Consider the following 25,586-nt stretch of genomic DNA (forward strand, 5'->3'; position numbering starts at 1 on the left):
TCGTTCCCTGCTTGACCTAACCCAAATCTCTGCGCCTCTACTCAAGCTCACCACCAACACCTTCAGAGTATTTCACTAGGAAATGTGAAGCCACCTCTGGCTTGACCCACACCCAAGCTTTCTCTCTCTGCTGTGCAGGGGCATCACTCCTCTGACCAAAACCCCCACCTTGCCTTTCCTTCCACCAGCTCCTACCTCCCTCATGGCCATGGGCGTCAGCATCTCCCTCCTACATGTCTAATTCCCCCCTTTCTCTCTGCCGAGACACACACACAGGTCTTTCAGATTTAACTATAGTCTTCAGTTGCCTGGTGTCTTCCCTCACCACTCTCCTTCAGGAAATCCCATTCAGTCCCGACCCTGGTGTTCTCACTGTGGCACCGCCATAGCTCTGGCCCTCTTACTAAAGTGATCAGCCACTTGCCAACCCCAGCAGGTTTCTCTCTCCCAGCAAGAGAGGATTCTGACACTGAGTATTACTCCTTTCTTTGTAAAATTGTACCTCCCTTGGCTTCTGTGTCATTGGGATGCTCTCGTTCTATACCTTTCTGACCTTCCCTCCCTCCCTCCATCAATGGCTCCATCGACTGCCTCCTCCGAAGGACAGGCAGAACGCTCTCCCTCAATTTCTTCCATTTCTATTCAAACATCTCTTCCTCACAGAAGTCCTCCTCAACCACCTTTTCCCTGGCCCTGCTCCTTCTCTCTTTACCCTGCTTTGTCCTCATAGTAATTACCACTGTCTTCATTACATACATTTATTCATTTATCTGCCACTAAAACCAAGTGAGACATCAGGTTATTGGGAAAGACACATAATCCCTTAATTTACAATTTAGAGAGTGGAACGTGTGCCAATAATAGGAGCAGCCGCCTATATCTGAGGCCTCGATACGGTCCAGGTGTTGGAACAGGCATATACAATGGGTCCTCATCTCAGACGCTAGACCAGACATCCTACGGCAAAGGTCCATTACCACCGTGAGAGAACCAGGGTCAAGGAAAGGAACTGACCAGTGCAGTACAGCAAAGATTAGCCTTGAACCAAGGCCACTGTCTTCAAAATGCTTTTCACTCCATCACCTATGTTGAAGGAATGAGGACAGAAATTAGTTGGAATCGAGATTAGAAAAGAGAAATGGTTTTTTCCATCTCTAGTAGACAGAGAAAGCCTATACCAAGTAAGGAGCTAAAAATTAAACCAGATTTGAAATATGAATAAGGTTTTGATAACTGGAGAAAGGATGGGGAGCCAGAAGTTTGATCAGCAGCTATAATTCCTAAGAGACAGAGCAGGAGGGCAGCTTATCCTGGAAGCACCTGGATATTTTAGTCACCCTTGATTTAGGGAATTTTTAGAGATTTTTGTCCTTAAACAGACTATTTATTTTCTTGGAAGCAAATATTGAGACACCAGTAATAGGTTTATTGGACTACTTTTAAAAACCTATGTCAGGGAAGACAGAAAGCATCTGAAAAGTCAGGATGAATATACTTACTACGTATTCGTTAACTGATCCACTTATTCCTTCTACATAAGTTTATTAAGGGTGTACTGTCTACAAAGGACAGTGAGAGATAAGAAGATAGTAAAACACAGTCTACAAGGAGTCCACAACCCTACAGCAATAAAATAAATAGTATAAAAGTATAATAGTATAAAATAAATATAATAAAAGTATAATAGTATAAAATAAATAGTATAAAAGATCATAATGGTAAAATTATTATCAGAGAGATCCCAGTGAAGCCCTCTAGGACCTCAGACAATGGAGAAATGCAGAGAGGGGGCACTGCTAGGGAGGGTTGAAGGGAAGTGGTGCCAGAGAAAACTCTTTTTCTCTCATTAAAGCTTTCTTGTGTTTTGTTTTTCCTATTGTTTTTGTTTTATTTAAAACATGTTTTCCTCTATTACCAAACCCTTTGATTATAAGAAGTGCCTACTGTAAGTTCTTCAAAGTGTTCTCTTTAGAGCAAAGACTACTGGCTGTTGGTTTCCATTCTTTGTCAAAGAACTTGATTTTTTGTGTAGGTGCCAAACTAGCTTTGCCTGATAATGAGAGAAATGCCCACAGACCTGTTTGCAAGTACTTCTAAGGAGAGAAGTTTCTGTTCCTTCTCTCCTTTTCCTGCAGCCTATCATTTGATCCCCAAAACCTCAGCCCATTGTTAACAGAGAAACTTCTAAGCAGACTATGTCTCCATCATGCATATGCTATCAAATGTCCAAGCTACTGAAAATTACTGTGGCAATTTGCTTCAGTTGCCTCTCTAGTACTCTGGCCAACCTTAGTCCTAGTCCTAGATGGACTTGTCACTTGTCATTTGTCACGGTGACTTTCCCCATTTCCCCTCCAGCCACCTGAATGATTGAAGAAGTACCACCACCGTCTGAGTCCCAAGGTGAATTTAACATAACGAGTAGATACCATAAGAAGGAGGGGCATGGGGATGAGATGATGAACCATGAAGGAGGGGGTGGATGTGATAGGAGGACTTGCACCTAAGGTCAGGAATCTTTAAACCCAAAGAAAACTGGATACGAGCCAGAAGTGAGAATGAAGATATTCCAGGTGTGTAATATAGATGGGAAGCAGGTGGACTCAGAGGTCCTGGATGTGCAGTAATGCACAGATTTCCTCCCCATCAGCCAAAGATGCTGTGTTCAGCCTCTGCCACTTCACAGCCAGCTTCCTTGGCTCGTGGCTGCTGCACTAGGCAGGCTTCTGTATCCAGAAAGAGCAAAGAGTGGACAGGAGGAGACATGGGCAAGGTGAAAAGGGAAAAGACACTTTCTTTGGGAAATTACCAGTGGCCGAAGACCTTTCAGACTTGGCCCTAGACATCGAGGAGCCACTTGAGAGTACTCTTCAAGAGGAAGGGATAGAAGGCCAATGAGACTTTGAGAACAGAGTAGCTACCCACACCAGAGAAACCAGAAAGCCTAAAGTTAAGGAGAACTTATGTCCTGTCCAGAGAACCTTAAGGAAATGGCTCTCTGCTCTAGGACACGGATGACAGGTATTGGACTACTGTGCTCAAATGTGCCTCTGTAGCTGGCATCACATGGCAAGGCCATATCCCCTTAGATAGAACACCGAGGCTGTCCTCTAGGTCATGATTCCAGTTCAGTCTTCTTGGGATGAGCTAGACCTTGAAAGAGGAAGTTAAGAGTCGATGCTAGAATAGAAAGTGAGGTGAGCCTTGGAATGGAATCAGCAAAGTCCTTCTCTGGGCTTTGCTGACTTTGCTTTGAGGTCGGAATTCCAGTCATGCTCAAGGATAAAAGATCAAGGTATTCTCTGACTGGGAGAAAGCCCTGTAGGCGCCCCATGAGGGAGGGCCAAGGCCTATGGGCTCTAAGGATTCATAGCTAGTAACTGATGTGCTTCCTCTTCCATGATTCTGAATCTATCAGACAAGTCTAAAATACAGCATCCTGTCTCAGCTGTGGTTTGCAGAACTGAAGAAACACCACATCTGAATCAAAGCAGAAAGGGAGGGGGAAGCAGTGATTTTTGAAGCTGGTATGGTCGTGACAAGGGAGAAGGGGATTCCCAGGGACAATGAGAGGTCCAGCAGCCCCTTGCCATAAGGATATTTCCACTTTTCAGCTCACTTGAGCGAATGATAGTGCCAACCATCACTGATTCTGCTCAAATGGATTTTTATACCAGGTCTTAGGAACTTGTGATTCAGTGACCTATGAGTAGTACAGGTGTAAATCCCAAGAGGGCAGGGAAGATTTTTACCTTGTTTCCCATTTTATCTCTAGTGCCAAATACAGTATCTGATACATGGCAGGAATTTTATAACTGGTTGAACAAACTAATAAATGAATCTTATATTTTGCTTTGTGTATCCATTATATATATATATATATATATATATATATATATATATATATATATTTGTAAGTGAATGAATGTATTAAAAAGATCATTCACTTTACAGACATGCAAGTCATATAAGGTAATTACTTACAGATTCTCCTGGGTTGAATGACCAACAAAGTATTGGTTTGGGAAAACAGGTAAATTCTGGGCCTATTAAATTATTAAGGAAAAAGCAGAGCTGGTTTAATGAAGACCCTGATTTAGCATCTCATAGTCAACCAGTGAAGGTAGTTGGTAAAGTCTAATGCAGATAGAAGTGCATTCAGTATTTCAAGAACACGAGCTTCTTTGGAAGAAGTTAATAATCCCTTTGAGATTATTGCCGACCCACAGAAAATGAAGTGGGCTGTTACTGGGATCTTGTTTTTGTTTTAGGCTTTATTAAATACCAACATTGCATAAGAAGCTTTGGTACATATAGAGTTAGACAAAACACAGTCTGCTTTAAATCCTGCCGCTTGAACAATACAGAGAAAACCGGAGAACAGATAACACAAAGAACAGAATAAATGCATGATGGTTACAATCCAAGAAGTCTTGGGTAAACCATTATTACATTCAAACAATAAAGACATTTCTTTTTTACTTCCCTTAAAACCATTTTTTAATTTGGGAAGAAGCAATGGTGGGCTTTAAAACAATTCAGGAACCCTTTTTGGCTTGCTGGAAATTTGATGATACATATTCTTATTAGGTCAATTTCATATAGGCAAAGCTAGAAAGTCCCTGAGCTAATCTTTACCACCAAAGCCCTACGAGCCCGACCATAAAGGAACATACACAGTGCATTTCCCCCACCACCTTCAGATTCAGTACGACAGGCAGAGAGAGCAGGATCCAGAATCAGTGTCAAAAACATCACTATGAATTTCTGCTTCAAAATGCTGAAGGAAATGTGCTCATCAAAGGTTAAACAAGTATGATCACTGCGAAACCCTTCCAAAGCCTCTCCATCTACAGTTCGAGGAAAAACAAAATGTTGGAAATAGCAAGCACTCTTTAAGTAATTAAGCCAACAAGCTCATCTGCTCTTGCATAATCAATTCCTCGGTGGCCGGAAAAGCTCAAGGAGAGTCAAGATCTAATATTCCCATGAGGGGAAGATCACGACCGCAGTCACTTTGCACAAACTCTGGCTGTGGGTGGTCACCTGGAGCGACGCAACTGCTCACTGCTCTCCTCTTGTGCCTTCTGTAAAGAGATGACCCCGCTTCTGGTAGGACTATGGGAAGGCACATATTTTTTTTATTTTTTAAAGATTTATTTATTTATTTACTTGACAGACAGAGATCACAAGTCAGCAGAGAGGCAGGCAGAGAGAGAAGGGGAAACAGGCTCCCCTCTGAGCAGAGAGCCTGAAGCGGGGCTGGATCCCAGGACCGTGGGATCATGACCTGAGCCCAAGGCAGAGGCTTAACCCACTGATCCACCCAGGCGATCCAAGGGCACATATTCTTAAAGGCTCTCCCATAACTTTTAGAAAAAGAGCTCACACTCAATTTAGAACTCAAAATCTCCCTCATTCTGCCCCCACCATGTCCCCAGTGAAGGCCATTATGGGATCAGCTACGAAACTCCTTCAATTCTCCACACTCACAGAGGGTCTCAAGTTTTATATCCGTTTTTGTATCCGTTGTTGTTGTTTTAAGTTCTCCTTCCTGTGCCCACCTCTCCCCTTTCTTCTCTTGCCCATCTAGTCATCCTTCCAAACTCAGCCTGCCTGATCTTATGAGCCATTTCGTCTTGATTAGATGCCCCATCGGTGTTCTCCCAGGCCCCCGCTTCCCCCTGGTCAGCTGTGCGTACCGCCACCAGTCACGGAACACGCTCTTTCGGGCGTCTCTTTACCATCCCCACTAGATTTTAGGCTTCCTGGGGAATGGAGTGTACTTTTGATCTCAAGGTTCCCAGCGTCTTGGTACTTAAGCAGACATTTGTAAGTGAGTAGATGAATAAACATTATTTTAAGCCATGTCATCTGGGAGACTTTTCTGTCTGTGATCACCTACTGCTACCTGGTATTGTAGCTTTAGCTCAGAAAAATTACTCCTTGATGGCAAGAAGGCGTCATTTGTGGACAAGTCAACAAATAAAGTCCTTGTATAACAAGGGAAATGAGTGAATTCAGTACATATAAGGCCACTTGTTCAAATCATTGCCCTCTCCTCTTTTTATCTTCCCCTTCCTTCTTTAAAATGTAAAGAAGAAAATGAGGTTGTATGCATGTCCCAGAGCAATGTCTGGAGCCCATGTGCTTCATACAGGGACCCCCCCAAATGACATACAGTTTCTGGCACCTCTAATGGCTGGCTCCATGCTGTATGAGGAAAGACTCATTACGAGTGAGTACAGCCTGCCAACGTAATGCTGACGAGGTCACTGAACGAGTTCCAACTCCTGATGTTCTTTTCCAAACTGAGGGAGTATAACTTATTGCAAAAAAAAAAAAAAAAAGTTGAAAAAGGAGCATCCAAAATTTTCAAATGCATTTCATTATCTTAATTCTAAACAATGATGATGATGAAGAAAGCCCCATTGAACAAAGCTAACTAGCACAGTCTTGTTAATCCACCTTGAATGGGGTTTCTTCCCCTGGACGAACATGGGGCAAGAAGGGGGGGGGGGACCCAAGCTCATTAAATTTGACCTACAGGACCAAAGCACCACCTAGTGGGAAAAGCGGAAAACAACCCACTTTTGCGCAAACTCCCTTTTAAACCCCACAAATGTGTTTTCTTGGATCGCCAGTCTCTCGGTGTCTACTGAATTTACAAATTCCCCTTTTAAATTTATGCTAAAAATTAATTGCAGACTTACAAAGAAAGAACAAACAACAACTTCTTTTATTATCTCTCAAACCCGTTAACACAAACACTCAGGGCCTCTCTGTAAATAGAGATGTGTGGGTTGCATGCCATCTGTGTGTAATGCTGTTTGCCAAGTAGCCTCTAATAGCAACTGGCATTGCCGTGACCAGAGCTCCTGGCCATCTCCTGTCTCTGGACTCTGCCTGCTTCCAATCTAGGAAGGCGGTAAGGTCAAAATTCTATTTTGTGCCACAGCATATGGAAAGACAATATGGCAGAGAGGTGAGCAGAGCCTGAACTCCTAACAGACAAGATTGGATTTGAATCCCAGGTACTTCCTGGTTGTGTCTCATGGGCCAAATATCTCTATTCTTTTATCACAGTTTCCTTCCCTAAATATAAGCAATAATATCTACTTGCTGGGGTAATGATACCTATTTGAAAGATTGTTATAAAAATGAAACGAGAATATAAATAACTCAGCATTGTACCTAAAATTAGGAAACATGCCATGAGAATTTCTTAAACGTTCTATTACTTTACTAACTTATTCCAATTTCTACCTAATTGTTTCACTGCTGCAAAACAAAATCCATGAAATGGAATTTCACTGAAAGAGATACATGCTCCCTTCGTGGATTATGTAATTCTTCAACACAGTCACCTAATACATGTCGACAACCAACCTTTGGGATTTTGTTATCAATCTAAGGATAAGTTACACTCTTGTGAGTCCTAGATAAAATTCTGCAGACATAATGTGTGATGTGCAAACATGACCCAAGCAGGACCCAAGCACAACCCACACTCAAGCACACCATCAATATGCTTCCTAAATTTCATTTTCCGTAACTACATTTAGAGAATACTTTGAACCAGCCGTCAGGCTAAAAACAAAATATTTAAATAGATCTGGCTAAAGAAAGTACAGAAGGAGCTGATCGTATAAATTCCAAAGGGCTTCTCTTTGTTTTCCAAAATGACCAATATTAAAAATACTTTTTTTTGATAATATACACACATTGGAGCTTCTAAGGAATCTGTATATTTGAACTGGAGAGAGAAAGAGTCATTCTCCATATTCCTCAGGAGAAAAGGTGCCAATACAGAAATGCCTTGCCATCTCACCTTCTTTGCTGGCTCTTTCACTCTCCTGCAAAAGAAGCCTTCATTTAACTTCAAGGCAGAGGGAGAGGACCAACCACAGGCATTTGTAACAAAGAGACAGATGGTTGAACTGGTCACCTGTCTGCAGAAATTATGCACGGAGGGGAAAACAAGAAACAGAGACTGAATAATGCTTGCATGTATATGTGTGTGTTTTTAATAACTTCAAACTTTTCCTTTCAGCTTATAACCTGAACCTCACTCACAGCCCGAAAAAACAAACAACAACAACAACAAAAAAACAAAACAAAACAACAAAAAAAAACGAGAGAAAGAATTTTTACTACTCTCTTCACTAGAGATGGATCGTACAAAATACTCCCATTTGATCATGATAGACGGTCCTTGCTCTGTACTCTGGAAAATGAGTAATCGCCCCCGCAAAACATCGCTCTATAGGCATCTCGAGGAAAAGGTGGCCTCCCTCCTGTCCAGACCTGACAGCTGGATTTAATTGTGCGTGGAAATAAGGAGTCCCTGAGGTTTAGCATCATGCTCACTCTGAACCACAAGGACCGGAAGTAAATGGACTCAGCTTGGTCCTGGCCTTCCAATAAAAACAACAAAGGAAGAGAATTACTTATTTCAAAATATTCCTTTGGCTACATTTTTCAATCGAGATTTGTAAGTGATATTATTGTTTCTTTTTCTTGGAATCTATTTTTTCTGTCTACATGGCTCTCAAAACCAGTATCACTAAGAATGGTGCCTTTCCAGATATGGTTGATTTCTCCCTGGGCCGTAGGAAGAGTATGAACCAACAGCTGATAAGCACTTAAAATAGTCATACTTAATAAGTATTTTTTTAAAAGATGTTATTTATTTATTTATTTGACAGACAGAGATCACAAGTAGGCAGAGAGGCAGGCAGAGAGAGAGGGGGAAGGAGGCTCCCTGCTGAGCAGAGAGCCCAATATGGGGCTTGATCCCAGGACCCCGAGATCATGACCTGAGTCGAAAGCAGAGGCTTTAACCCACTGAGCCACCCAGGCGCCCCACTTAGTAAGTATTTTAACATATATAGAGAAGAGTGCTTCCCCAAGAATAAGCTGAAAGAACTAATGACAGAACACGGGCAACCAGAACAGGGCTCTTTCTAATATCATTATTCATATCACCTCATTTGAAAAGCAAAAGAAAAACGTTGAGATTCAAGACAGTCACCAGAACGTAAGCCCCGGAGTTTCCTTTTGTACATCATCTTTGGGGGAGCGGGGAACCTTGAACTGGTAAGAACAGTTTTGTTTCTGTTTTTAAGAAAAGGAAACTATAATTCCCAAGTTGGGTAATAGGTGCGTATCTGTTTTGTTATTTTTATACTTTACCCATGTTAACATATTACAAATATTATTTCCATGCTGTGCAACAGTTAATAAAAACACGAAAGTCTTTAAAAATAAACGAAAAGTAAATTACAGTCTTCAGCAATTGTGACAAAAAGCTAACACCTGTTAGTAACGATGATGGGTACAGGGTGTGAAACATTTTCTGTATGTATAAAATTTTGCATAATTCTAACATTCAGTTGGGCTTTTAAAAATCACATGCTGCTGTTTTTCATTCTAAGTTGGTTTTAGGTAACAGGGTTTAATGATGTTAATTCTTAGGAATGATTTTCTAATGTCTTGAAGAGGCACAGTTTCTGTCTTGTGCCCTCAAAAACCTAAATAACTATTCTGTGGATATCTAAACTATTTACAAAACAGTGATGGGGTTTATCTCCCAAATGGTAAAATAAAATTATAGGGAATCTGAGTAACCTTGGGTTGTCCTGCTTTAGCCACTTGAAAGAGCCTAAACTTTCTAAGCCAGGGAACCGGAAAATCATAGGATTAAGACAGAAGCAAACAGTAGCCGACCTTGCACCCATCTTATCGGGGGTGGTAGATGACAGTGGTTTTTCTGTTTTTCCACCTAATCCTATTACCAACGCATTTGTTTTGTTTTCTGTTGTCTAAAAAAAAAAAAAAAAACCAAGACTTCTTTAGAAGATACAATCCCAGACCTATAACACGGCTGAATTTTACCCAATACCCCATTTTGAGGATTTTCTTCAATACCAACAGTTGACAGAAAAGACAATCAGCTAGGAACAACAAATGAAACAACTATGTAGTGAAAAAAAATGGAGTTCCACGTTTCACTGTGCACAGCCTGGAAAAGATTGTTGGGAGCACGGTCCGCATGTGCGTACCGCAGACGTCTTGATCATATTCACACCACAGTGTGCCAAAAAAAAGAAGGGGGGGGCAACTAAAATATTTGATAGACCTCATACCTTTGCTATATGAACTTTTTTGGCCAGAATTCTGTCAAAATATATAGCAAAAGATTCTCCCGTTGTAGGGGAGGCTTTCTGCGCACTTTACATGTTCAGAATGTGTCCTGATCAAAAAGAAGAAACCGCACACATTTCAAACTGAGGCAGAAGGTAACAGTTTGGAATACTTCCTGCATTTTGGCTTTGCAGCAGAGTGCTTGGGAGGATTCTGAGGAAGAGTCAGAGGCTTCTGATATTTCCATCAGGTAGACGTCGGATAGAGCCTGGACACAGTAGCAGAACTTGGCTGACTGCAATTTTGCCTACATCAGGGAAAACAGTGAACTTGGAATGAACTTGTCCCCAGCCATATACAACCAAGGGCATTAAAATTATAATTTAATCAGAGAGGCCATAACAGCTCTTTCCATTGGAAATCATACAATAAATATGATCTAAACCTTTTTTAAACCAATATGAATCTGAAATGCTAAGCACTGTTAGAGGAAGAGAGAAAAGGTTTTTTTCATATGAGAAGTAGATTTTTTTTAAAGGTTAAAAAAAAAATCTTTAATTGTAAAAACCAAAAAGAAAGTTAAGGCTACAAGGAATAATAACAAAGCTCCTAAGTTACAAATAAGGAATATTTTTTAACTGCTTGCCATTTCACAAATTCTTTGAATGTTGTAAGTGCTTGTGCCTGCTTATATGCAGCTTATAGTCAAAGCTGAGGCTAATCCTAAAATTCTCACGGCCAACTCTCCAGGTTCATGTCTGTTCCTCATCTATTCTGGTTATATAAGAGTCTCCAAATGGCTTCCCTGATATCAATCAGCTTCTAAAAATAGATTTGTTGACTCCTCACTGTGTATCTGACACCATACAAGGGGCTGGTTATTTAGTGACCAAATGAATATGGTGTCTGCTTTTCACGGGCTTTACTATCTTCTTTCAAAATCACTGCTTACACTCTGCCAGAGGGTTCTTTCTAAGAAACAGTTTTGCCCCTACCACATACTTGCTCAAAAACTCCTACTGATCCTTTCCCTCCAAAACCTTCTGTCTTCAGACCCCCAGGATCAGGACCTCATCTGAGCTACGTCTGACCACCCTCCACACCACCTCTTGTCCAGTCAGACTTTCCATTCCCCAAATAATCCCTGCCTTTTCCTATTCCCCTGCTCTCGGTCACTTTGTCCTTTCTACATGACACTGAGCTTTACTAGAATTGAGCCTAGATTCTAATTAAAGAGAAATTAAAAAATAAATAAAGAGAAATGGATACGTTGGGCTCTGCAGAAAAACTCGAGTGATGCTGTCTGCCTGGAAATGGATTTAGTTTTTAGTGAGGTTTAAAAAAAGAGAGGGGCACCTGGGTGGCTCAGTGGGTTAAAAAAAAGAGAGAAAACTATTAAAGTCACTCATGAGAATCAAGCTATTTCCTTGCAAGAGACAGGGAGTAACTTACATCACATGTTAAGTGCCCTCTTTAGGACACAGCACAGTAGGGTCACATATTTGCCTCTCCCAGAACACACAGGGGTAAGAGGTTTCCAGTGGTGTCAAGAAAGTGTATGACAGAAGGAGGTTCGTGTGTCCTTGCAGAGGACCAGATGGTGCATGGATTCAAGGGACACCTCTCAGACTACGGAGAACAGAAGGCTGGCTAAGGAAGTGTAAGGGATGAGAAGAACAGAAACTCAGGGAACAGTTCACAGCAACAGGAAATTCTCTTTGCTAGAAGGCCAGGCTCTTGACTAAGTCACGGGTTATTAGAAAAACCGTAACAGGGAAACTGAAGTCACCAAGGAGAATGCAAAGGATGGCGTAAGATGGAAAGAGTATGAACAAGGAACTCAGTTCAGAATGTTCTTCACATCCCGAAGGCAAGCAGACCTCGATGGTGAGGATGGGGAAACAGAGCACAGGTTAAGAGTCACAAAGCTCTGAGTATGAATCGTGCTCTGATTCCAGGAACAAAAGGACTGGGAAGAAAGTCTCCTTCCCTGAAACGGACTGCAGCGTGCGGTATGTGACTGCGGCATACCTGGATTATAGTTAAGGCATGGATGTTGAAGCGATGGGGGAGTTTGTTCTCATTAGGGAAATACACACCCGCGGCCCATGTGATAACAATGATTTAATCATTTGTGGTCTACTACTTACTTGGCATCAACTATTTGTCATCAAAAATAAACACCATTTGTATAAACACATTTCTGCGATACAAAGGCTCAGGAGTAAATAAATCACACTTCCCTCTAATTAATAAACTGAATACAAAGAGAAAAATCATTCCCAGGTGATTCGACTTCAAAATGCATTTAAATCTCCATCATCTCAAACTCTTACACCTTTGTTCTCAGGAACAACTAGAGGCTGGAAGTGAAAATTCCCTATATAATAATTCTTACAAGTGCCTGTTCTTAAGATGGCTGAAATTTCTCTTTTGGATTCTCTCTTCACCAATTTTCTCCCCACACATTAAACAGTCACACACTCAGCTTCAGAGGTTCCGAAAAGCTAACAGCATCCTGCTCACTGAAACTGATTATCAGAATCACCATGATTGAGATTTGGGTCTAATCCCCTGGTGTTCAGCAGCTGAGCCCCTTCTGGAGGACTCCTGGGTAATGGGCACGTAATGCTATTGAGGCTTGGCTTCTTGCTCAGTGAAACTCCACTGGAGATCACGAAGTAGCCATCTTTCCATGGCAGGCAAGAATTACCACATTAGGCTGCTCAGATAATAAACCAGGGATTCCACAGTTCCCTAGTTTTGTTTGTTCTGCTTTTGTTTTGTCAGAAGTGAATAGGGAACAAGAGGCTGGCCATGGGTCTTCCACTCTTTGACCTCGTGTCCAAAGTTAAAGTTGTATCAAGTGTCAAACGTGACCTGACCTGTCCTTAAAGCCCCAGACCCAAAGAGTTCTGAAACACACTGAGGAGAGATGGCTGAAATCACTTATTGCAAACAGTCCACTGGGAAAGATAAATTAGGTTGTGTGTTACTGCCACAAACGCGCTGATTTAAAAATGAGGTACTATGTACAAAGTTAAGCTTATGTGTTAAGATTTTTGGTAATGATGGAGGCAGAAAAGATTGCAGTTTCACTCCCTTGGTCTCATAAGTGTTAGGAACCAAAGATTCCTGGACAGCGATTTTCCAGGAAAGCACCAAAAATAAGACACGAGATTATGGAAGGTATAAGAAGCCCTTGGTGTGTTGTTAGGAGCCTGGGCAAACACTACCTTAAAAAAATCAGGATATTTACAGGAAAGGTAGTAGAGTCCTCTGAAATTTCCTTAGGTTTTGATTGTATCATACAGACCCAGATTCAGGAATATGTTTACATTTAAAGTTAGAACATACAAAACATCAGTGCCACTTGAATGACCTAGTACTGATAACCCCACCACTCCAGCCACCCAACACAGCTCAAGTCTATCATTTCTAGAGGAAACAATAGTCAACATGATAAATACAAGGTGGTTGTCTAGGAAATTGGGTAAATGCACCATAAAAATGGTAATTAATCTAGTCAAAATTCTACTCGTTTTATTTACTGGTAACATTGTTCTTTAATGGGAGGGTTATGGTTTTAATTTAAGCTGCTACCAGGAAAAAAAAAACAAACAAAACTCTTCCCAAGTCAATACTCTGCTTCACATCTATTATTTCTAAGCCTGTTAACAAAACTGAAACTTCTGCGAGGCATGTATTGTGAGGGTCTGCTGCGTTAATTGCCGAAGGCCCCCTAGTTAGGAGGAAAGGAGCCAGGATGTGAACCCTCTTTTTACTCTTAAGTCTTCACTAATCCCCCTTTAGATGCTCAGTCGTGCTGTCTCTCAGCTCTGAATATAATTTTGAAGAAGAGATCAATATGGAAAAGTGGTCAGAGAAAACACAGGGGAAGAGGTAAGGCCCAGGCTGGTCCCTAAAGCCAGGTCAAGAGGAGGAAAACCTTCTCCACAGGAGGAAATGCAGCCGCAAGGGCATGGAGGTATGAAGATCACAGGAAATGCTGACACAATGACATGTGACAATGAGAACATTGGCCTTATTAGATGGCACACTGCCTCGAATATTAAAGGAATGGTGGTCCAAGAGACAAATTTTTCAAAAACCAAGAGTAGGGTTTAAGCTACAAGAGGGGCCACTGGTGGTTCATGAACGGAGGAGGGATAAGACCCCCCCCCCAAAAAAAGGGCTCCGGGAAAATTAATCTCCAACTGGTACACAGGATAGATTTCAGCAATAAAAATAAAAACAGGGAGGCCACCATGAGGGAGCTCAAAGACTGCCAAGGGAAAGCAGCAGGGAGAAGCATTTTCAACACACCCTGGGTTGCCCAGTTGATTTTCTTTGCTGCGGCTTCAGCAGAATTCATGGGATGCTCCTTCCCATTTGCTCTGTCTGAAGGTCCTGCCACCAAAACATTCCATGTGACAAGAGATGCAGTTTTAGGAGATAGAGCCACAATCAAATATTACCTAGGAAACCAAATATAACTAAATGCAGAATGTTACCCCACACTGGGAAATAGCTGTGAGATTTGGTTATAGCTGTGTTTATTGTTCATTAAACTTTATGTAATAGGAAAATATGCTAAATTAATCCAAATGCAAATTAAATAAGTTAGATGTTGGAAACCCATGTGGGGTGTTGGGAGGATTGGAAGAAAGCCTCTACCAACACTGAGAGCGTGTTTGGCTAAACTCACTTATTTTAATACATTCCTTCCCATTTTTCCCTCTTCTTGAGATTTTTCACGAGTCAGGGACAACAGGCATGTGTGATGTTGTGTGTGTGTGCTGAGCTGCAGGCCCTTTTCCAAAGCTTCCCCCAGCCCCCACTAGTGCCAGGGCACTGATGTGAGTTTTAACTAGATGATACACTTGAGTGCCAGCATGAGGAAGCCATATGGGAATTTTAGGTAGCAAGAGGAGAAAGATTATTCTTAGGGATAAATAAATCCCAGAACCCTGCCTAAATCCTTTTTCAGACATAAAACTGCACCCCAAATATTGAGTATTCACACAGGATAAAGGGGCTTTCTGCCAAATATATTCAAAGGGAGACAGATACCTCGTCTGTTGCCCAGAGAGACATACTACCTATATAATTACAGATAAACACAACTTGTCAGTTGACGAGATACAACCAAAAGTTCACACATGACACCATAAGACACAGAAACAAAGACTTTTGGATAGAAAAATTTTTAAAGAGCAATTAGAAAAAACTCTAAAGGAAATCTGTATTTATTTATAATATGTGTATCTTCACATATTCTTTTTTTATTTATATGAATATGTATTTAGTTTTACTCCTATAAAGACATCCAGGTAAAACTGCAATGTTTTAAATTTAGTTAGGAGCCCATTACAAAAAGTTTCCAGTGAATTTACTAGGAAATAATGCTGAGAGCTGGACACTACCATTTCATATAAATTGCTCCTGAGCATTTCTGCAAAGAGTTTACTAGGTTTGGCTGAATTCCCCTGCAAAGAAATTTGAAATTTTTCCAGTCCACAGTGTACAAAAATCAAGAAATATTTCTGGGTTTTCTACGTTTCAGTATACAATGCATATAAATGCTTCTGTTATATGTTGCTAGTTTTGGCCAACAAGAAATTGAGCAGAAATTGACAGATGATGTCAAAGTGGACAAGTTCTTATGTATCAGAGTAGAACTCTAAACTGTTACAAGAAATCTCATCATGTGAAATAAACTGCCATGTCCCTTTGGAAGTGGATGCCACAGATGGAAAAACAAATAAAAACAAAAACAAACAAACAAAAAAAACTGGGACCTGAGGCTCCTTCCTCATATATAAGGGTTTCGCCCTCTAACAAAAATCCACTACAAAACCATTTTACTTGTATGTAGATACATCTACGTGTAAGTTCAGAAATGGCAAGGCTTTCTGCAGAAGAGGTAAGGACAAGAAAGAAAAAAAATGAAAACATCTTGACATTTCCATTTTTTTATCTGAACAAGAAAATTGTATATTGAGATGCTCATTATAATTCCTGAATGCCCAAAGCATTCAGTCTAGCAAGAAAATACCTAGTCCTTTAGAAAGACTACTCATTTCATGAAAAGAACACTAGGACCATTGCACAACTCAGACTCTGCAAATGTGCGGGACTCAGTCATTCATCCAACAGATACATCTGAGCATCTCTTCTGTGCTTGACATCATGCATATTCTAAAACAAAGTCATATAAATAATCGATAAAATTATGCATGTTTTTTCTACTATCTTGCACTTTCATGCATTTTACACATTTCAACAGTGAGCTTCTATGACCTTAATCATCCAAAAAAAAAGTTAAAACTAAAAAGCATCAGCAATGCAAGTTCCCCTTTTTTTTAATAGACTTTAATCATCCAAAAAAAAAAAAAAAAAGTTAAAACTAAAAAGCATCAGCAATGCAAGTCCACCCCCCCTTTTTTTTTTTATAGACTTGCATCAAAATCGTAAGGGTGTACCAGCTTCTAAAAGTCCAAATAAGAATAGTCAGCGGCCAAAACACCCCCTGGCATAGAAACATCTCCACTTTTCTGACATCTTTCATTTTTTGGTTGTTGTTTGGAAACACCTCTTAATTTCATTTTGCAAAGAGACATGGATCAGGCAGCGAAGAGCCACAGGATAAAGGTAGGTGAGAAAACAAACTATAATTCTTGGTAAAAATAAATAAATAAATACACAAACAAATAAGAACAGCTAACTGCAAGAGCCACATCAATCCTTGCACCCACTGAGCTTAATCAAGTGTTATCCGAGGGACTGGAGGGAAAAAGCAATGGGGACCCCATCCAAGACACTTGGACAATGAAACGCTTGATGGAGACACATTTGCAGGTGCATAACTAGCTTGGCATAGCTCCTTTGGCTGCAGAAGGCTCTGACTGAAGAAGGCCTATAACTACAGTTGAAGGGTTCTCCCCTGCCCCCACTCTACCCATCCCCGTGGTCCCTCCAAAACCAATATATGGTTCCTGAAATATTCCACACTGCCAGAGCTGTGCCAGGACTGATGCAAAACCTCACTTCGTCCCCAGAGGCTGTGGCTTAAAGCATGGCACATTGTGTGGTGTGTGAAGTCCTCATCTCTCTGCCCCCCACCTTCAATCTCAGAGTGTAAGGTAAAAAGAAACAGGTGACAGCCACCTCCAACCCAGAGAGAGTACTTGAGACTGGATTTACAATGGAGAAAAAGACAATAGATGAGAAACAAGGGTGCACATGACGGTGAACGTCAAAGAAAAAAGACAGGCATTCCTGTGAGGAAGAAGACAGACAAAGGGCTCAGATTGCCCCAGCTCACTGCTTGGTGAGAACTGCAGAGGGGGGTGGCCGGGAGGAATCCCGGGGCAGTTGGGGGTGTGGGGGAGATACCTGCAGATTCCTCCGGATAAGAAGCGCTAAGGGATAGGAGAGGGCAAGACAGCTAGAATGACGGCGACATGGGGGAGTCTTATACACGTTCTATGGAGATAGAACAGAAAGAAAAGATCACATAGTATGTGATTCCATTTATATCGAGTCAAGAACCGATAAAGCTCACGTATGTTGATAGAAATTCAAATAGCAGTGGCTTGTGAGAAGAGAACGACTCCAGGGGCACAAGGGAATTATCTGGGAAGATGGAACTGTTCTTTATCTCAACTGGCATGCTAGTCACACGGCTATAAACGTTTCCCATAATGCACTTAAGAGCCGTACATTTTGGTGAATATAAATTTTACTTCAATCAAAAAATGCACATACCTCGGGGGGGGGACAGTTAGGAGAAAAAAGTAACATAAGGAAACCAAATTATACTTATTGGCTCTATTTTACAAGAGAAAATAAAGTAGTTTACGTATTTTTTTTTTTTTGCCTTTGCATGTAAGTTAAAATAAATACGATGGAAATAAATGTAGGAAAGTATAAGTCTATATTGAAAAAACGTTAAAATTGTACCCGTATGTGACTAACAAGGTAATATAAAATTATCTTCTGTGAACCAATAGGCTCTCAGTGGATTATTGCCATCACCATCAATAAGTAGCCAGCCAAGCACACCAGAAATAAATGGGCTGTAATTAAACATAGGCAATAAAATCGGTCTCCAAATACAGCATGCTAAAGATGGCTGAAGCAAAATTAGTGAAGCCACAGATTCCAACAACTCTTAATCAACCCTGGTAAGCTATCAGGACCCTGCATGGTGGAGACTTATTTCTCCTTGAGCAGTACGTCCAAGTGTCATCTGAGATTTGTAGAGATTAACATGTTATCTGTGAGTCTCAGCTCATTTCCATGGAGGGTTATACAGAACAAAGCTGCAAGTAATCCTGGCTCGGTGAGTCTTTTTTGATTTTGCACTTGTATTGAAATCGGCAACATAACAGATCTGTGATACAAAACTGTCCCTTCTTGATATCAGAGGAAATTGTAAACAAGAGTGATTCCCAAGGGCAACAAGTGAAAACCCGCATCTATGAAACTGCCCCCCTCAAAAATACCAGCACCATCACCCTTACTCTTCGAAGACCCTGGGATCAACTGCTATCTCCTGACATCCTGTTAGCTACAGTGGATGTCTGTGGTCCAAGAATGAAAAACAGACACAAAGAAATAACTTTGGCCATTACCTTAGGTCCTGCAGGCTCATAAATGCTTCTCTTTAACTGTCTTACCTTCTGGATCTTGCCTTTGATGGTACAAGGCTGCTCCTCCAGCCTTCCTGAATTTTCTGGAGTCAGCCCCTGCCTGCCCAGACCTACCCAACTTGCAAAATGGCACTTGGATGGGATTTCAATCCTCAATCCTTCAATCCTCAATCTTCAGTGAAAATAATGTTTGTGTGAGATCAGTTTTGAAGTTTTGAAAATTACATCAAAAACTAACCCAGAGTTCCACGCGGGCTACAAAGTGTCATGCCCTGACCTTCACGATTATGAATTCAATTTATCTTTACAGCGTTCTTGTGAGATAGGACCTACAAACATCACATTTGGGGGACACAGGGGAGTTAATTAATTAATTTCAAAGTAGTATAACTATTAAGTATCAGAGTCACAATTTTCAACACAGACCATCTTCTCCCCATCAGATGTCTCATTCACTATGTTGTATGGCATATATAAAGACTGCAATAACGTAAAGAGAAAACATGGAAATCAGAAGATCCAGATCAACAGAGAATAAAAATATAAATATTTGGGGATATGGGGAGATATTCTAATTCTATCATATCTCAAGATATTCTAACTAAAAAGTCTTATCTTAGTGGGAGATAAGGCAGAGATATCTAAGGGGTTCAGAATTCCAGAATATAATAAAATGAACCACCAAGAACCAGAGCTTTTTTTTTTTTTTTCCAACTCTATATTCCTATGCTACTGGGTTGTCTATAAAGACTTGACCTCCTGGCATTTTAACCACTGCAGTCTAGTAATTAGTGACATTACACTGTTATTGTTTCTAATGACTATCAGGTAGTAACAAATCTTTTCTTTTTATTATGTTCTGTTAGTCACCATACAGTTCATCATTGGTTTTTGATGTAGTGTTCCAGGATTCATTATCTGTGTACAACACCCGGCGCAAGTAGTAGCAAATCTAGTAAGAATGTGAGCTTTCACGTCAGACAAAGTTGGATTCAAGTCCTCACTCAGCTATTTCCTGTGTGACTTCAGTGTCCCCATTGTGAAAATCAGGACAATAACATTTCATAGGAACTTTGGGATGATTAAAGGGATGGCATCTCTATAAAGGTCCTAGTAGTGTGTCAGGAACAAAAAAAGGACTTGACAAATGTCAAATATTATTAGTTACAAAGAAAAAAAACTATCACTACTTCTATCATACTCCTGGTGCTGTACCAAAACTTCAAGAAGCTGAGTGACTAAATCAATTTCAGTTAAGGGTTAGCATTGACAATTAAAGTAGTTTGATTCTGAAGCTAATTAACTTAATGGCTGTGCTATCTTTTATAATTTAATAATATATATACACTACAAGTCAACTTTTTAAAAATTTGGGTTCACTTAAAATGCATTTCTAAGACAAATTTCCAACAGTGGTTCAAAGAAAAAAGATTTGGGGTCTGTTAGTCCTCATCCAAGACTCAACATGGAGGTTTAATCCCAAAGAAATGAGCACCATATTGGACATGCTACTAAACTAGATGACAAAATCTAATAATGTTTTCTATACTTTGAAAAATGCATATAATGCACCATAAAGCAAAATCAGGCAGCCAGAATGTCAGCCCTGGCCGCAGCCTGCCTCTCCCTCTCTCTCTTGCTGGGATGCTATCTTCTCTTTCCTGCCTTCTTTCTTACCATATATGCTTAGAAGCTACTTAGAAATTTTTCAAGACTCATAGGTCCATGAAAAACCTCAATAAGATCAGCTCTTCTTGATGGAATCTCCACCCCAGGGACAACTGATGCCTCTCCCCTTCATGAGCCCTCACTACATGTGGTTTATATTTCTACTAAAGCACTTCCGTGTGTGTCTTCCCCTGTGAGACTCTAATGTCTTTGCGAATGGGGGTGTTATCTTATTCACAATCATATCTGCAAAAAGTGTCTGGTGAGTGAATGAAAGAGGAAATAATAAAGTATTCTAAACAGCAAACAAATAACTTAAAACTAAACTTCTCAGATATGGCTTATTTGTAGGACGGGCAGAACCTGGAAACAGAGGTAGGAGTTAAACACGTAACTGAAAACATGAAGACACTGTAGTCTGATATCTCTGGAAATTATTGCTGTACAAATAACAACACAGACTTGTAACGTAATGCCCGTGTATCTGTATGGATCCAGGAGACAGAAAGAACATACACATGTCTATTTCCTTGTTTGTACACTAAGGAATGCATACATTGCTCATTTTTTCTGAAGCCTGAATGGGAAATGTGTTTTTAACAACTTTAATCAATACACCAACCTACATTAAAAAAATAAATAAACCTACACAATAAGGAAAAAAAAGCAAAAGACCAATCAATAGCCAACAGTGCAGCTTAACAGCCACTCCAGCAGAAAACTGTCTGAAAAGGCGCTTCACACTCCACTGTCTGCACGATGCACAGCTGCTTGCTATTGATTTGTTGCAAGCAAAGAACATCTATTATAACGTGCCAGTGTGAACCTAGCAATTTCTCCAACAAGTAGCCCGCAATGTAGGACCAGCCATGTAGCGCAGGTCGCTGGCTGCGGAGCGTGGGCTGAGGACCCACATTTATTTCCTTCTGTTTTTCCCACAAAACCTTGATAAACACCCAATTTCTAAATCCAGCAACTTGCTGTGTTTTAAGCGCTCACACGCATTACACTGTTTCACATTCACTTCTCCAGGGCCCAGGAGCAATAATGAGACCTCAAAGTTGTGCGCAACTCACTACCGTTGTCATACACACGCTCAGGGAGAGCTGTGGTAAGGACTGGTGTAAGATATTTAAAATCGCTGTTTTCACAAAGCCCCCAGGAATGACAACGCTTTCGTATATGTGTGGGTATATGCAAGTGGCATTGGATTTTGTGCAACATTGTGCGGTATTGTGGAGAGAGGGACTCAACCACAGGTCGCCCTGCCCACATCACAGGAAAGGGGACTGGATTTGCTACGTTGTGATGGCTACCACCCACTGAAACCTCCGAGGCCCGAGGCCCTGATTTTAAATACCAGTAGGAACCCAATATCCAAAAAGAATATCCCTATGAGAAACTGTGTGGGGTTCCAGTTCTTCTGTTGTTCTTAAAATGTAGCTCCATCATTAAGTCAGAACTCAGGTGGTATGCACCTTCTAAGAAGTCAGCCCTCTCTGGTTTGAGTTTTTCAGAACTGAAGATTTTCTTTGGAGAACATTACTAGGGTGTGTCCTCCCCTAGATCTCACAGGATCCTACATGAACCCCAAATTACTTCTGGGATGATTTTGTTCATTATGGTTTCAGAACAGCTTTAAAAGTCACCTAGAGGAAACTCCCTGTGAATCTGCTTTTAGATGAAATGGTAGAAGATCTTATCTTAAAACTACATAAGACAATTAATAAATCAGTTATACCTGGGTTTCCAATCAGATCACTTTTGGTTTCTATCCAGTACAAGAGATCCACTCTTGCACAAGGTAACCAGCCACGGAGAAGACATGCCACACCTTCACAATCACTGTGTCAGCTTTGCATGGCTCTCTCTAAAACGAAACCTGAAATTCACCCACTGCCTCCACCAATCCACCATGCTCTCAGAGAAAATGATGGAATAAAGTTAAACCCATCCATGCTTGGTCTACTCGTACTAAATGAGATATAATTTCTAAACATAACCTCTATTCATGGAGGTGACAACTATGTGACAGCACCTGAAATTCATCAAGCAAACACCCAATTTGGCAAACAGGCAAGAAAAATCAAAGGTCATAAATGAAAAAACCAATGCTAGGAAAAATGTGGAGAATGCTAAAATGCAAACATTTCTTTAGAAACTTACAAATCATGCCCAGATACAAGTAACTTTTCTATACATGATGAACTGAATAGAACCCTTTATTTTGAAAAATATCAAAACCTAGCACTTTCCTATTGAACTAGTTTCTATTCTTGGACGTGCCTTAAGAAATTGTGTTTTTGTATTGTTTTTTGTGGGTTTTTTTTGTTGTTTTTTAAATTTCCATTAACTGAGGTCAATCTGTTGTCCTGAGAAAGATCTCATGGAAAATAAAAGATCCAAACCTTCTCCCCCAACCATCCACCAAAACAGTCTGTTGCCACTAGATAGACTCTTAAATCAACCATAGGGTCCTATGACAGCATTGTCAGAAATACGATGTATTTTAGATATATGCGACTTTCTGTAGAATACGCTATTCCTAAAAATCAGGTAAAGGCCCTATTCCCTTGACATTCCAATCATCACATCGTGCTCCATTTCTGTTATTTAGGTCAAAGGCAGGCCACCTGCTGCACGCATGCTACCAAAGCAATCACTAATGGCCTCTGCGTTCTTCCATCTAAGACTCAGCCCTGCTCATCTTTCCTCTTCCATTCACTTACTGTTATCTGTTCCCCTTCCTTTGCACTTTTCCCCACAGCCTTTCCTAATGATAAGCATGAGATTTATTCAAATCTTGGTGACTCCGAAGGTGAAAACTCTTCTTCTGATGCAAGTGAAACTACCAAGAATTTGCTAACAGAGGCCCAGAGAAAATCAAAAGTGAACTCAATTTTGAAGACGTTTGTGAGATAAAGTAGCAAATTACAACGCTAAAGGTCAAGGTTCGTACAGAAAGTAATGATCTATGACGTAAACAGGTAAGGCTGATTTTTTAGGTTGAACAAACTGCCTCCAATGCTAATTCCAAAAGAAAAGTCCCCGATACTTTCAATGTCAATCATGGGATACAGAGACATCTACTGTACAATTCTAAGCAACCTAAATTTCTGATATATGAGGTCGGTTTCATTAAAATTGCATATCTACACATGACAGTTATATCCAGTTTATCTGAACTCTATTTATTCCTTATATTCTGCAATTAAAATGTACTTGCTCACACTTCCATATAGCCGTCTAGTCATACCAGCCCTGGTCTGCTCTCCAATCAGAGACGAAGCGAGAAGATTCTTTAACAACTTGGGCTCAAGGTCTTCTACAATAAAACCTTCATCTGTACGGTTTACAGAATAAAATCCAGAATACAATACCCAGGCCTGGATATCTCAGAAGCATCCTTGAAGGATGACGTGGTATGGTCACAAAAGAAAGCTGACATTTCCCAATCCGCTCTAGTACCTCATTATATACTGACAAATTGTTCAAGTCAGATACTGTAACCGTCTTCATTCTGGACATGGCATCTGCTCTTGACAAAGTCAGAGAAAAAATCATAGAAATCCAGGAAGAGTCCTGATTGATTTTTAGTAGAAAATAGTGCCTGGGCCTGGGTGGCCAAAAAGAACATATCAATGAGAGAAAAGTGTATACGTACCTTCTGAAGACCATGCTATCCACCGCAGTTAGAATCACTTACCTTTCTGCATTTTCTGTGGGCAGTCTCGTCCTGACCATTTTCTACCAGGAGTGGTATGTATTTAGGATATGGAATAAACTTGGGAGGATAAAGAAGCATTATGCCACCATCTAGGATAAAAAGCTTTCCCAATGAGTCCTATGCAATCAAAGTGGAAGGCAAATAAAGAACATGTAGCACAACTGCCCAGATATCCTGGGTGGGTCCATCACTGCCTATTTCGAAGTGAAACAACAGCATTTCTGACTCATAAGTGTGGGAATAAGACTTTTAATAATACCAAGTACTTGGAAAGAATAATCTGATACCAAAACTTTCTGCAGATACTATGTCCTTTATGTTACAGACCTAGAGGCACCTGCTTACATTAGATCAATGAGAATCAAAGATGTTTATCTCTACATTGGTATAGTTCCCACCTGTTTCTCCAGGTAGCTCTTAAGAGACTGACAGAGCATATAAAGACAAAAAGTTATGAGAAAAAATGAGAAACAGAACACGGGGCAACTATGCACATGAAAAAAAAAAAAAAGTTGAGAAATAAGGATTCAAGAAAAACCAAGTGATCATGATAGAGATGGCATTGTAGTCAGTACCTACTCCCACTTAGGCAACCATACTGTGACTTTAGTATCTGCTCAGATAACACCACACACCTTTTTATAAAACCAAGAGGTCAACAGACTACAAGTTCAGATTACAATATAAACTCCTACCATTTAGAAAGTCAGAAGATCAGCAGGATCCACTATGTCAGGGCTTTCAACAAACCTCTTTGAATAGGTATTCAGAAAATTCAGGCGTTGGCCTATTCTTTAAAAATAGCCATGTTAGGAAAGTAACATAAGAAGGCCGTGGAGACACAGGTTATAGATTCCCACAGAACTAAAGTATCTCTACCATCAACTCTAGAATCATCTTCATGAAATCAGTCTTCTAGAATTAAATCAGCTGATAGAAGCATTGCTAGTGGACAAAATTAACAACTGGCTCTCTTCCAATATGAACCGAATATGCAGATACATACTTATAAATATATGTACAAAATAGAAATGCATATATAAACAGAACAACTATGTACATACAAACCAAACAGATATCAACAGAGTTAGCTACAGGGAATTTCCAAATATTTGAAAAGCCCCTGAGAATGCCTTAAACATTTCTAGTTAGAAAAAATAATAAACTCTGAATGTCTTCATCATTTGGAAGAGCTAAGAAATTCTCTAAATTCAGAATTTTGAGAAAACACCTAGATTTTTTAAATAACCTCTAAATTCTAGACAATGCAAATGGAAGAGTCTCAAAACTGTTATCCAGATGACTTAATTATGGAAAAACCGAACTCCTTAGAGCAAAAATATTGCTTGAGCTGGATTTTGTTTTGTTTTTGTTGTTGCTGTTGGTGG

The 25,586-nt window shown here is 40.3% G+C and overlaps 1 protein-coding gene across 26 annotated transcripts in view; it reads right to left on the bottom strand.

The window, feature by feature from the left end:
* Window positions 1-25,586, bottom strand: part of NRXN3 (neurexin 3) — a 1,565,929-nt gene that overhangs the window by 775,211 nt on the left and 765,132 nt on the right. The window lies entirely within an intron of this gene.

This window comes from Mustela putorius, unplaced genomic scaffold (assembly GCF_011764305.1).
Source record: "Mustela putorius furo isolate JIRA1106 unplaced genomic scaffold, ASM1176430v1.1 tig00000129_pilon_pilon_pilon, whole genome shotgun sequence".
Classification (NCBI taxonomy): Eukaryota; Metazoa; Chordata; class Mammalia; order Carnivora; family Mustelidae; genus Mustela; species Mustela putorius.